Raw genomic sequence first — 14299 nt, forward strand, 5'->3', positions numbered from 1 at the left:
AAAAGTAAAAAAAAAATCGAAAATTTCTTCTCAGAGACTCTTTAAGCAGTGACGTATTACCATCAGCCTCTAGTTATTTTGTTGTGTGTGTAGGCGTGTGTCTGTGTGTGTACGCGCGTAACATAATCGAGTTGAGTTGCATTAAAATAAACTCGTTTGGAGAACCGGAAGGCAATTTTACACCCGAAAGTAAAGGCTCATAATTTAGTTGATGATCCATGGTTTCTGAAAGTTATTATTTGGGGAGGGACGATTTATGAGCTGTTTTAAGTATTGAACTTCTTACTGAAATTCCAAATGCTTATCTAGTTACACTCAACTCAGTGTCCATCTATTCACTATGCCCCCTTTGATAAAAGTTTACATTCAAATAGTACAGAAATTAAAATAACTCTTTAGGATTCATTTACAGGAACGATCTCCAGGACTTCGTTGTCAAACATTTCTTATAATTTATTCGACTTAGCTCTCACAAGTAGGAAATATTACTCCTCTGTAGATAAATATATGTAAAAGCTTCTATATGCTCCCCTACCCCACTAAGTTCTCTATAATCTGCATAACACCATCCACCACGCTCCTCAATCACGGCGACACATCACAATCCACCCCCACGCCACCCACTCTCCGTTTATCGACCTCCCCCCCCTCTTCCTCCAACCACTAAAGCGCGAACTTAAACCGTCCCCCCCCCCCACTGCCCCACAACGCATCCTCTTTGACTGCCGCCCACCAACACAAGGGGGAGAGAAATTCACCAAATGCGGATAATTGATAGCGCTGATGGCGGATAATTATCCGCCGGATAACCCCTGGGCCGGCATTGGGGACGAGAGTAACTCGAGTAGAAAAGGGGGGGGGGAGACAAAGGCGGGTGATGAGTTTGATCGTTTCCCGGCGACATGCTAATCACACTGATTTGCATGAGAAGGGTCTTGGAACGTCCACTGCATTGTTTGAAGGGTCCAGTATCGGCTGCTGTCCAGGGATGGAAGAAATGGTGGCAGATTAACAGGATGTTCTGGCGCCATGTATCGTCTTCAGCGATGCTCCTCAAACTTTTGAGTGTTTTAGGAACTAGTTTGGAATTAAGTAATGGGAATGATGCACTAATGCAGCCCCCCCCCCCTTGAGGGGGTTTTTATAACCGACCTCATATGTATGTAAACTGCATTATTAGGATTGGTAATAATATTTATACCTAGGGCTCTGAGGGGTTTAATCCAAAAAACCCATCTTCGTGCCACCGAAACGATGCACCCTGTCCATTCTTTTATTGCTTTAAATCTGTTTTTTAGTAGAATCGTTCAGAGAAGAATGCCAACAATTGTAAGGTGAACTGTTTAACAGCAGCAGTATCGCTTCATTTTCCGAGATCGCAAAGCTTGTTCACCACATCTACCGAACTTCAATTCTCCTGATCGAATCTACTATGCACACGGCTCTACAGTCTTTATAGCGACTCTACTCCTAGACATATCAAAACGACCGCTTGAAAAGTCGTTTTTAAATTCGTAGTCCCCAGTAAATAGGGAAAATTGAAACAACTTTCATTTTATGCAGGAAAAAAAGCACTTTCGAATGACGTCTCTGGTCGTCCAAAGTAATTTTGTACCAAATTTCAGGGCTTAGGCGTTATGGGGTCCTCAGGACAGCCACAGACAATTTCTTTGACAAAAAAATTTTTTTAATATATAAAGCTAAAGATTCTCGAGCTGACCGTTAGCCTGTAAGTGTTTTTGCAGAAATCGTGTTCCTCTCCATTCATTTAGTATACTCAGTAGCAGTTTAATTTCTCCACCTAGAAAAATGAGTGCCGCATATTTCAGGGAAGCCACGATGGGCGGTCAGGTCACGGAAGTTCAACCAGGCTCCCAAAAGTTTTCCTGATTCAGTAAATTTTGTCTGACGATTGGGTAAATTTGGAGACATTATTGCAATATTGCTATCAAATTTTTCTTCTTTTTTTTTTAAATGTTCCTTTAATGTCGCCTCTCATTGGATGTAGTTATGTGTGTTTGCTCGCATTTTATCATTCGGTAAATTGAATTACCCCTCCAAAAAATTAAGTTCAGGGATACCTCTAGTATACTTCCTTTTTTTTGCACCGCCAATAAAACGGATCTTTCTATCTTGCGTACAATGGAAGACGAAGTCTGTATAATTAATATTTGTCACCCACACCTCTCGTGCTCGAAGCCCAGGCATTCGAAGTATTTAATCCCTTCATCCGCGCAATGCAGCAACGAATGATGCTCCTAAGGTTTCATGTTGAAAAATAACGAGTTGGGAAGTTATAAATGCTCGACCATCACCTTGGTATTTTACAATCACTTTAAGATGTTTCTCGATGGATTGCAACAATTATTCTTATTATTTTCGCAGCTGATGATCTACAAAGAAAATAGTAACTGTCCAACTGCTCAGTAAGTTTATTCGACTATGTGCGTTTCATTTCGAAAGTCTTGGTATTATTGTGCTACGGAGACATAGCGGGTGAACTGGAAGCGAAAACAGAACAATACATTTTGCAGTAAGGAGAATAAACGAGAACTCGCGAGCAGTATTTTTTTTTTTTTTTTGCTTACGCGTTCTGGCTAATAATGGATTGTTCTGTTTCCATTTGCAGTTCATTCGCCATCTATCTATGACACAACTATACCAATGAGTCTAAAATGGCTGAAGAGCCTGACTGCATGAAAGGATTGAAAAGTTTCAGTTTGATTAACAAGAATGGGCACATAATATTGATCAATGATACCTTAAATTTCCCTTAAAAATAACCCTTAAAATTAATTCCACTAATTTCTCACAGATTTTACTCAGGGTAAAAATTTAGTGCGAATCGATTCCTGCTTAAATCATATCGTCTTTCAAATAGCACATTCATCAAAGCCTGAATTGTTATTCCCCACTTTGAGGCCTAAGTAAATCGAATCGTCTGATGGGCCTTTTTGACGGCACTTGAACAACATCCGGAGATTGAGGGAGCAGGGGTTAGGGAACCTCATTCCTGAAAATGACCTCCCTCTCATCACGGTATCAATAGGAAGGGGATGCGGAACATGTACCACTTAGCCATTCGTTGGAGACATGCGGATGGGCCTTGGTGGTGGCGACATAATAGAATCAAAGGACAATGAAACATAGGGGGACCCCCGATGGTCGTTGTGGTAGAACTGAAAATGAAGAAGAAGTATTGAACAATGCACAGACGTGGATACATTCGTTTAGGTTAGCTTTCAAATTTTCTGTTGTTGATTTGCGGGGTTGCATTTTTAATTTGTTCATGACAAAGACCTTGCCACTATTGTTATAGTGCTCAGGGTATTTTTTAAATTGCACATCTGTCAAAACATTGGCATATGTTGCCTAGTCTACTAGGCGTTTACGTTTGATGATTCTACTGGGAAAACTGCCTAAAAAAGGATCAACTTATTTTAATTCCAACTACGTAGTAAAGACTAGAGGAAAGGTTTTCAAAAATTACGAATACTCAGTCTAATAGTGGAAGCGCCACCAATGCTTATTTAAAAACCCGCAGTAAAAGGATTGAGTAGTGCAAGTACAGGGCGGCTGTGTGAACTGAATGTAACTAGTTTGAATTAAAGAATTACAGTCCACTTTATATAGATTTTTTGTCAAACAGTCACAAATCGCAAAGAAACCATCTCAGATCAACAAGATAACTTAGCAGGAAAAAGAACGTACAGAATAGATCATTTAAGAATATAATTCAAGTCAAGTCAAGCCTTGAATTTAGCTTGTAGACATTTATAAACAAAATTAAGTCTATAATTACTATTATTTTTCATTGTTTTTGGCAGTAACTAAAAAGCAAATTTCGAGTATTGTTTAGTGTTCTCGTTGTTTATAATCAATTTCCTTCATTAACATGTTAAATTTTCTTGTGAACATGCTTAAGTCAGGAGCAGAAACAACAAGAACGTGGCGTGACAGAAAACGTGCGGTTGAAGTAACTGTTCAGAATGTAAAAAAGAAAAGATAAAAGTTTCACTTCTATCGCGTGTATTTACAACACACATTTTTTTTTTTGTTCATATAAAAAGCGTTGATACTACTGAAATTTTGCAAAACTAAAAACGCTTGCAAAACTGAAATCTCGAAAACGGTTCCAAGTTCGCAGAAATGAAATTGCATTAATCCTATATTCACTAGCAAGGCGAATGAAAATGATAGAACCGATAATTCAGTTCGGATAGGCATCGTGTGTACGGTGCCGGTGCGTCGGACACATGACTAAGGTAATTGTGCTGCGATTGGCCATGCGTAATTGGTGACTGCCACAGACACTCCGCCATCTGCCATTGTAGGAGATCCCACGCCACTTTAGCTCTTCGCTCTCTTGGTGATGTTTGTTTGCTTAGGAAATATCACAGGCGAGTTTAAACGTACACAAGACAACAACGCAACATATCAAGTCATCCGTGGACGTTTGATTGATGGAGAAATTTTGTATGCAAGAGAGATGCATAGGCGGCTCGTACGGGGGGGGGGGGGAGGCAACTGCGCTCTCATTTTTAAAAGTACAGGGGCTTTACCCCTCTGTTTTTCTTAGTTAATAATTTAAAATCGATCAAAAAATCATAAAATTAATCAAGTCACGTGTTTAAAGAGAGACGAACTGATTTAATACGTGAGGGTTTTGTATTTTTCTTAAGTAATTATTTTATAAAAAGTAAAATGTAGCTTTAAATTGGAAAAAAAAGTGTTTACTGTGGCCACCTATTCCAATTTTTTAGGTCGCGTCCCTAATTTTTTAAAGGTCATTTAATCACTAATAATGTTAGACTTCAATTCATAAAAAAAGGTCTGCTGTAGGAACACCTTCCACCCAACCTACCCCCCCCCCCTCCCCCGCATCTCCTTTGACCCCAACTTTTTTGATGCACCAGCCGCTTATGGAGAGATCTATATGTTGCTGCCCGGGGAACCAGGGGCACCCCGAAGGGAGGTCACTTCCCAAATATTTCCTTATTTGGCAGAATTTCGTCTGACAATTCGGCAAAATTATCATCATTCGATTAATTTTGGAGCGCAAAATTATCATTAATTCGGCAAAATTATCATTATTCAAAATTATCAATTCGGCAAAATTTTTAAAATTATCAATTCGGCAAAATTATCATTATTCGGCGAAATTTGGTGTTCTTTTTGGCAAAATTATCATCGTTCTGCAAAATTTGGGGTGCCGTTTGACAAATTGAGAATTTTCGCCCTCCCAGAAATTTCAGTTCAGGGAACTAGCAATTAAAAAAACATTTCCAGAAAAAATCCTTAGCTAGTTTTTATTTATTGAGCAGTGAAGAAGATTGGTTATTGATTTCACTTCATTTTCAACAAACGTAATTACGTAAACGATTTCTATTGTCTTTTCGATTGGTCCGATCAGTAATGTGACCTTTTTTACTGAATATGTATCTGCTCCATGGAACCCCAGGGTTCCACGGAGTTCTCGCAGAGATTCCATGAGACTTCCATGTTTTCTTTTCACACCTTTCAAGTGTGTTCTTTAAAAAATCGATGCAACTAACGCTTTTTCAAAATTAAAAATGAATTTACTTTTAGTTTACTAATTACTTTAATGCTATTAGTACTAATTACTAATTACTTTAGCTTAATAATATCGTATACTAATATGAGCGTTATTACCCATCAGGGTTAGTCACAGTGGGAATAATTTTATTTGTTGCCTAAAATAATGCAAATTTTGGACTATCAAAAACAGCCTGAAATTGTGCTTTCAAGATCTCAACTTCATAATTTTTCCTAGATCAATCCCAAAACACCTCCTTCTCACCAAATGTCTCCAAAGATAGCCTAAAATTGCGTTTCAAAAACTTCTATTTCGAAAAATATCCGGAAGAAAGAAACGTCTGATCCCCTTGTATCACAAAGATATTTTAAAAGTGATTTCAATATTAAAAAATTGTTGGAAAAGTGCACACCAAAAATTACGTTTTGGTCGTCAATTTCATCAATTCTGCTCTGATAAAGCCTGGGAAAATTAGTTCCACTAATAAAAAGGGTTTCACTAACAGAACCCTTAAAGGATTCTATTAGGTATTAAAAAGGGTTCCACTAATAAAAGAAATTAAGAAACGCTGCCTTAGATGATAGATGTAACAGTGCTTTTAGGTGTCATTATATTTCATCTACTTTTGCATTTAGAATGAAAAAAAAAAAGGTAAATGCGGAGTAGTTATTTGTATACACAAACAAAGCTATGTTCAGACTAGTACGGTGTGGGAACTTCCGCTGTAAGTGATGCTAAATGGATGAAGATCCATTCACGAAAAAAAAAAAAAAATATTTAGTTGCTAATAACAAAGCCGATATTTTCACATCACGATGCCCTTCTGAAAATTTTCGTGTTGCGGACGAGGAGTTCGCGTTAGGTCAAAAATTATTTACTGGTGAAAAAATCGCGTTATAGCCACTTCGCGTAAGTCGAATCGCGTTGTAGCGGACGTCGACTGTACATTTCAATTTTTTTTCTAGGTGACATGGGAAGAATGCGCGAGTTGTAAAAACAGAAGGATATTGAAAATAATTTTAAAAGACTTTTTTATATGTTAAAAAATGAAGGGTTTTTTTCTTTTAATTTTTTTATTTATTTATTTTTTAACAAATAGAAATTGGTAACAGATAGACAATTCAAATCCTTTGGGTTTCTTTCGTTACCAATTGGAGTATAAAAATCGGAAGTTCCAATTAAATTCCATCAGACGCAGAAAATGCTTTTTTTTTTTTTTTTAGATAATATTTTTCCAGATAATTATGAAAAGTGAGTTTGAAATTCTGTCTTCGTAACGAATTGCATTTACTAAAGCTAAACTTGCAGATTTTTTTATTACATTGGAGACCTTAAATTTTAGAAGCTTCGAGTACTTTTCGTTGTTAATATATTTTACAATTTTTTGAACTTAAGCGCATAAATTTTTATGCAGCACGTATGTCTTGTAATCACGTAAACTCTTGACAAAACTGGATGATGGAAATCTTTTCTGGATTTTACATGATCTATTATATTAAATCTTTCAGCAGTCATTAGCCAGAGACTGCAGCGCCCCCCAGCCCCCAATGTTTACTTGAAATGCGAATTTTTTATTTTCATATTAATTGTAAAACTCAAACAGGCGATGGAAAAAAACTCAATCTGAGCCTTTGTTAAAAATTATAATTTTTGATTTACATTGGAAAAAATAAAAAACAAATTCGAATTTTGAAAAAAAAAAACCGCTTTGAATGCATAAGACTTGAACCAAAGTTACCAACTTGTAACCAGAATTTCATACTTTGGACCTTTCTATGTGACGAAGATATGACCAACAATAAACACACACGTTCTATTTTATTTGAATAAACTCTTCGTTAAACTGTTTTGCTATGTACTATTTTAAACGATATCAGGAATATTTTAGCGAACAAAAAATTATGGTCAGTTAACGAACTCCACATCATTCTCCCCCCATCTTTTACGCGCGATTGGCTAACCTAAAAGAGGAAAATGAAAGTGTATCAAGTATCTAAAACAGGGGGTCCAACTCCCCCAAATGCAAATGTGAATAAATTTTCGCGATGATAGCTCATTTGTCAGGTCATTGTTGAAACTCCCCTCTGCTTTATGTGTGGGTTTAAGGGCCCTCGAAAGCGCCTAATGTGGCGAGGTGTTTATTCATTCGGCAAAATTCTGCCACCCTCTTTAACACATCCGGCCGCGGTTTCACGCCATCACGCGACCACAGGAATTGCTAACGAAAATTATTTCGTGATGTACGACTTATGAGATCGAGTGCGATTATGTAGAGTTGATCTGAAACAGGATTAATCCGAAAGCGATGGTATCTTGGAGACTGTTAACTGAGGTCATGGAAAAAATTATAAGGTTGAATAAATAGCCAGTTAAACTAGGATTTATGCAAATTATCGGTGGAAAAGCCAATAAAACTTAAAGTGTGCAAATGATTTGTCAATTACATGACACTTAAATTAAAATCTAATTTTAACTAATCAAACTGTTCGACATATTGCAAATTGATTTTGTTGATAGAAAAAGATATAAGGTCGTCGACTTCTTTGGGGGAATATGCAAATTTTCTGCGGTCTGAGAAAGGACTAAATATAGGCCAGGTCAACCTTTCAGTTCATATAAAGTTACTAAGTTACTTTAATCTTTCTTTGTGCTAATGACAGCACAGAAATGATTGTCCAAGGTAGAGCAGAGGAAAATAATTGGTATGAAAGTTAACGGAATGATTGCTGCAGCTATTTCCGGGTCTATCGGTAGGTAACTTTAGTTAATAAGTGATTTAAAAATCCTACTAAGTATGGTAAATGCCAGCACCCTAGAAGATCGAGCGCAATTTCAAAGTGCCAAAGAACGACCCTTTTCAGATGTATCTGCAACAAAGAATGGCTTCTAGAATGATACGTGCTTAAGTTGACCATGTACCAGCACATGTCCAGCCATGGCCATGTACTGTCCACAAGGCTCTAAGTTCCAGTCCGAGGGAGGGGTCCGTAAAACTGCAACCTCAACCACACGGGAGAAAGAAGCATATATTAGATGGTTTTGTTTGGATTTGGGAAAAAATATGTTTCGCGTACAGGTAAAGGAAGGTTTTTTTTCCGGATGAGAAAAAGTTTAATTTTGATGTGCTAGGCCACAGTGATTTTCAACATGTAGTACAAGCCCGGATATATAAATTTTATGCCTCCCCCTGTAAAACATCAGCAGGGCCCCTAACCGCCTACTGAATTGCTCACCTTTCAGTTTTCTTACTACCAAACTACCCGTTTGCCAAAGTTCCAGACTGTAAATTCTATACATTCAACATATATTCTATACATTCATCCGACATTGCTCATCTGGACAACGGACTCATGCCGATACCCAGATACAGACGTACAGAGCATTTAATATACGTATAGAAGTACAATGCATGAACTTCAATCATTTGATCAAATGATATTTTTGTTTTCACCTTTCAGATGTGGTGTAACCCTCATTACGATATTTCTAAACTTAGAGGGTTCTCAATGCTTTCTGTAAATTAAACCTTTTTTTTTTTTTTGTTTTTTGTATTAAATATATTTGTTTGAAGTTCATTGTTTGGCGGCTTCTTAGTAAGTTATTTCTATTGATTTACACTCGCTGTTATTCCTAAGTAATGTGTTCAGAGTTTATTTTTCTTCAAGCTTTTACTAAAACATCACACATATATTCAATTTTTAAAAGTTGAGTACAGTATTTTTTAATTTATTTAAAAAAAAAAATTTGTTTACTTATGGCGTAGGTCCCTCAATGCTGTGCCCCCCTCCCCCCCGAACTGCAGGGTCAGCGGTGGGTACATAGATCCAGGCGTACTGGGGTCTGAGGACCACTAGTGGAGCAATTTTCATGTGGTCCGCGAACAACTGGTGAAAATTGATCTAGTATATCATTTAACAATTGTAATGAAATTTAAGAAAACTTTTGGATTCCTCTCATTTCACCGAATACAATTGTTGTGAAAATATTTTTTCTAGTGTATGTAGTTCACTTAGGATCGGGAAGCGTATCAAGTGGTCCTCAATAGCGAAAAGGTTGGGAGCCACTGTGCTCGGCGACTTTTAAAAAACACTGGCATAATATTGAAAAAAATATAATCTTTCTTTTCCAAGCGAAAATATGGAGATGGACCAATAATGTTGTGAGAGACGTTTATTGCTAATAGCACGTTATTAATAGTCGTAATTAATACTGAAATGAATGCAGAAAAGTGTCAAGATATGCTGGACGATAACGATTTAGATAAAGAAATTGGAAATTTCAACACGATAATGCCAGCATCCATGCTGCTCGCTCAATATAGACTTTGTTTGAAGCAAATGAGGTTCGGCTGCTTGTTTGGTCATCCTGCAGAATGGATTAAACCCAATGAAAACTATATGGTGCATACTTGCGCCTGCTGTTTTCTGCCTATACAGGGCCGACAAGAGGACATGTTTGGCTATTCTGAAACTACGCTGTAAAAAAAATCAGAATCCTTCTTTGATATAATGAAAGGTTTACGAAATAGTCATACTCCAACCTTCAATAGCAAAATATTTTGCTATTGATTGTATTGGTTATTGATTTTATCGGTTATTATATTGATTGATATTTTGCTATTTTTCTGAATAAAAAACCTTCAATAGGTTTTCTATTCAGAAAACCTTTCCTTATGTCCAAAAAAGAAAGTTGCAGAAGTGTTGACACAAGCGCAAATCAACTCGGCAAGAAAAACTGAAGCACAAAACAGTGCCGCACTAATGCCATGCGAAGAATTTTCGTTTGGTCGCAGGAATACAGTAAGATAATTATTGAGTCTTTTACTACATTAGGCTAATTTATCTTCATCAGATTAAAGCTGAAGCTAAGCAAAACCTTTTCCTTATCTTTAAAATGAGAAGAGCAACATCCTTGACCCAGCGCGAAGCATAACTAAGCTAAAACTTGAACCCGAACTAAATGTCGAAAAGACGCCATGAAAACTAATAATCCTCGTCCCATCGCATTAACTTGTGTAATTTACTGTTTGTCTTTGGATTTTCGAACTAGATGGGTCATTTTTACTGATAAGATTTTATTCTGTCATAAGAATGGCTCTTCTGGTGTTTAACAATAACGAAAGGTTTTTACAGAATGAGTAAGTAAGTCTCTTTGCACATTTTTAGTTCTATATCATTTTTGTGTTATCAACTCTTAAGATTTAAAATAATTGTTTTGCGTTATACATCCACATATTTTAAGTGCAAGTGTGTCTGGTTTTTATTCTTTTAAGTTTTCGAAATGGAGAACATAATAAATCCAAAACAAGTGTCATTGTGTATTAGGGCTCGATCAATGGCCTTTTTTGGCTGATGGGCCTCTACCGATTGTTGGTCGATTGTTCAAAGATGGCCGATGGCCGATTGTTTTTTCTCCAAACAGCCGATACCGATAGCAAAAAAAAGAAAAGAAGGAAATAAATTGCTAAGATTGTCAGGGATTTAAAGGATCATTCATTCATTTCACTTCACATCGGCCAGGCCGATGCATCGGTCGAGTCCTATTGCGTATACATATGTCTTTTGTGTTAATACTTGCTTACCGTTAGAAATTCATAAAAACATACTTAAATGAACATTTATGCGTCAATAAGTAGGAGTTGAATGTTTTAATAAGCAAATTGTCAGATTTGATAGTTCATCTTTAAGATTGAGTGCTTTCATTTTCTTGTAAACAGTGTAACTGATTAAAACGAAACAAATAAAAGCTTACTAATATCGTGAAAAACAAAGAACTAAGGCTCTTAAACAATAATCAAATAATCTCATTTTCAGAAATTACAACCCCCCCCCCCCCCGCCACCTCCTCTGGGCTCCCAAAGAAACTGAAAACATTACATCTTTTGTAATGAGAAACCTAGCATATTCAGAACTAGCAATACCCGCACGGCGTTGCTCGTGATAAGAATTTAAAGGAAGTCCGTTGAATAAAAAAATCCATTCCCCCTGCCCCCTTCTGTCGTGAAATGATAATTTTTTACACACCTTTTCAAAAAAAAAAAAAACCTATTAAAGTCTCTTTGGAATTTAAAACTACATTCGCCAAAACACATAAAAGGATAGCCGCCTGCGGCGACTTGCTAGTTTGCCTTTCTATGCAAGCAGCCCCCAAAAGAGCGGGGGTTGTTGTAATCCCAATGCCCATGTTGTCGAAAAATAACAAAAAGCACGTCCACTTTATGTGCATGCTTTATTTTTTCAAAGTCGGGGCGGGGAAGGGGGGCAGGGCATTGATCACCCGTTGAAGTTCCGTAAATGCGGGCCTATCTATCTCTTACTGACCATTTACGACCTTATATCGACCTATATTTATCTATCGATCTATCGATACGATCTATGCATATCTACATGTGATGATAATTTACAATCTTTTTCTAAGTATATGATATAAAGATCATGCAAAAAACCACGCGCTTTATTTATTTAATTAAAATAGATTTTTTAAAAAAGGCTCTGTTCCCCGTAGTGTGCAAAAGATTAAAAAAACCTCACTGCTTTTATTGAATCAAATGCACTGAAATATGTCACGTTAAAAAACAACAGTAAAACGAGGGGGGCTGGGGAGAGAAATGAATAAAATTCCTAAATGGAAATTTACAAAAAAGTAATAGCAAACTCTGCAGTTGGATCTTGGATCACGTGGCCATGACGTCATTTCCATGACGTAATGACCATCGTAAATTGAAGATTGACAGAACTTTGGCTATTCTTGGAAGTCATGTCGTGCTCCGCATTAAAAAAAAATGTAAAAAAATAAGTATTACGTATTTTCTTAAACTTTTTTTTTCTGGAGAAGGTGAAATGGCTTTGCTATTACATAGTTAGAGCTCAGAAAAGAGGTCTTTATACTTTTGTGGGATGAGTTTAGAAAAAATTAAATCCAGGAAAAAATGCGAAATAAAGGTTTTTTTTCAAAGATGCATAAAAAGTACAAAAATTGCTCTACCTGCAAAAACTTCTTTTTTCATCATACTTAATTATAAATTTCCTACATTTTAGTACATAAAATATTTTGACGCAATTGGTTCGGGGTCTGTGCGGTAAAAAATACTAAAAACTGCTAAAAATCACATAAAACATTGAATAACTTTTATCTAATTAAAATATCTATGTAAGTAATAGCTTATAGCCTTCCTCAATAAATGGACTATTCAACACAAAAATACATTTTCAATTCGAACCAGTTGTTTCTGAGATTAGCGCGATCGATCAAACAAGCAAACTCTTCAGATTGATATTATTAGTATAGATTAATAAAAAAAATAATAAGACAATGAAACATATATAGATTTTTTCTGTTACAAATTAGAGGTGGGCAATGTCGTTCTTTTCAATGATTCGTTCATCAGAGGATCATTCATTCTTTTGATCCGTTCATTCATTTGAACGACTTCGTTCATTTTGAAAAGTTGCAGGTAAACTCGCTGCTCGACATACTCGCGTACATTCAAAATGCTTCGTTAGATCAGTAATATTCATTAAAGGAAAACTGAGTTTAAAAAAAATTATTCAGGTTTAGATGTGTGTGCAGAAAAATTATGATCCCTTTTGTAAGATATTTCTCAGTTGCCAAATGGTAAGACAGGTTTTCCATTCCGAAAATCGCAGGTTCCATTTCAGCATGTCACAAAATTAAGCTTTTCAATTTTACTCTATACAAAAATAAATAAATTGTTTGTGACTTCAGAAAATTTGCAAAATTGAACTTACGCGAAATATTGCTTAATTCTAAATAGAAATATCATATCTCCAAGTGTAGTATGGTCGCAGGTGAAAATAAAGCAAAAAGTTACCGAAACTGAGATAGTAGTTGATAGGAATGCTATCGGAGACAAAAGGATCCCCAGAAAACTGATAAAAGTTATTTTTAGAAATTATTATTTTGGCAACAGAAAGCGTGAGAAGGATTTTAGAGGGTACGTGGGACAGGAAGGAGAAAGTCTAAACATTTTGTTAGTAGTCTAAACAAGTAACACAAACATTACTAATGGATACATTGGAAAATTGCAAATGAATTGCAACAGTTAAAGAAAAATGATGAACAAAGCAAAAAGTAAAAAGGTTCAAAATGAATCTCTTGTAGGGGAAACATTAGGCAAAGTGAAATGGTAAAATATTTACTCTGCTTTTAGCTCCACCTAGCTGGTATTATTTTAACTACGTAGTACCATATGTAGTCTATTCCAGTCAGGAAAAAAATCCCGCTGAAGATTAAAACATTTCGTTATACAGGTAATTTTTAAAAAATTGATACTCATCTCTATATAGTATAAAATGAAGTCCCCAAAAAGCGTCTGTGTGTTTGAACTCGCAAAACTCGAGAACAACCCGGCCGATTTCGCTGAAATTTTCACAGTTTGTTCCTTTAAGTCCTGAAAAGGTTTGCAGACCAGTTCGAAAAAAAAAATCGATGAATAGTTCTTTTTTTTATTCCAATTTAGGCCCAATTTTCTCATAAATTCCCGATTATGGGGGTAAAAAATTACTTACACATATTAATATTATATATCTTTGGAAAGAGTAAAATTTTCTGCGTTCTACGCAATTTGTTTCAATGATCTAACTTAATTACGACGAGAGTAATTTGCGTTTTTAGATCGAATTTGTTTAGTCTTAGCTGAAATTTAGGCACTACTTTCTTCATTAAATCCATTAATAAAAAGTGAAGGGAATATCCCACACTTTTCTTTTTGACACCATTAGA

Source organism: Uloborus diversus, chromosome 4 (genome assembly GCF_026930045.1).
Source record: "Uloborus diversus isolate 005 chromosome 4, Udiv.v.3.1, whole genome shotgun sequence".
Classification (NCBI taxonomy): domain Eukaryota; kingdom Metazoa; phylum Arthropoda; class Arachnida; order Araneae; family Uloboridae; genus Uloborus; species Uloborus diversus.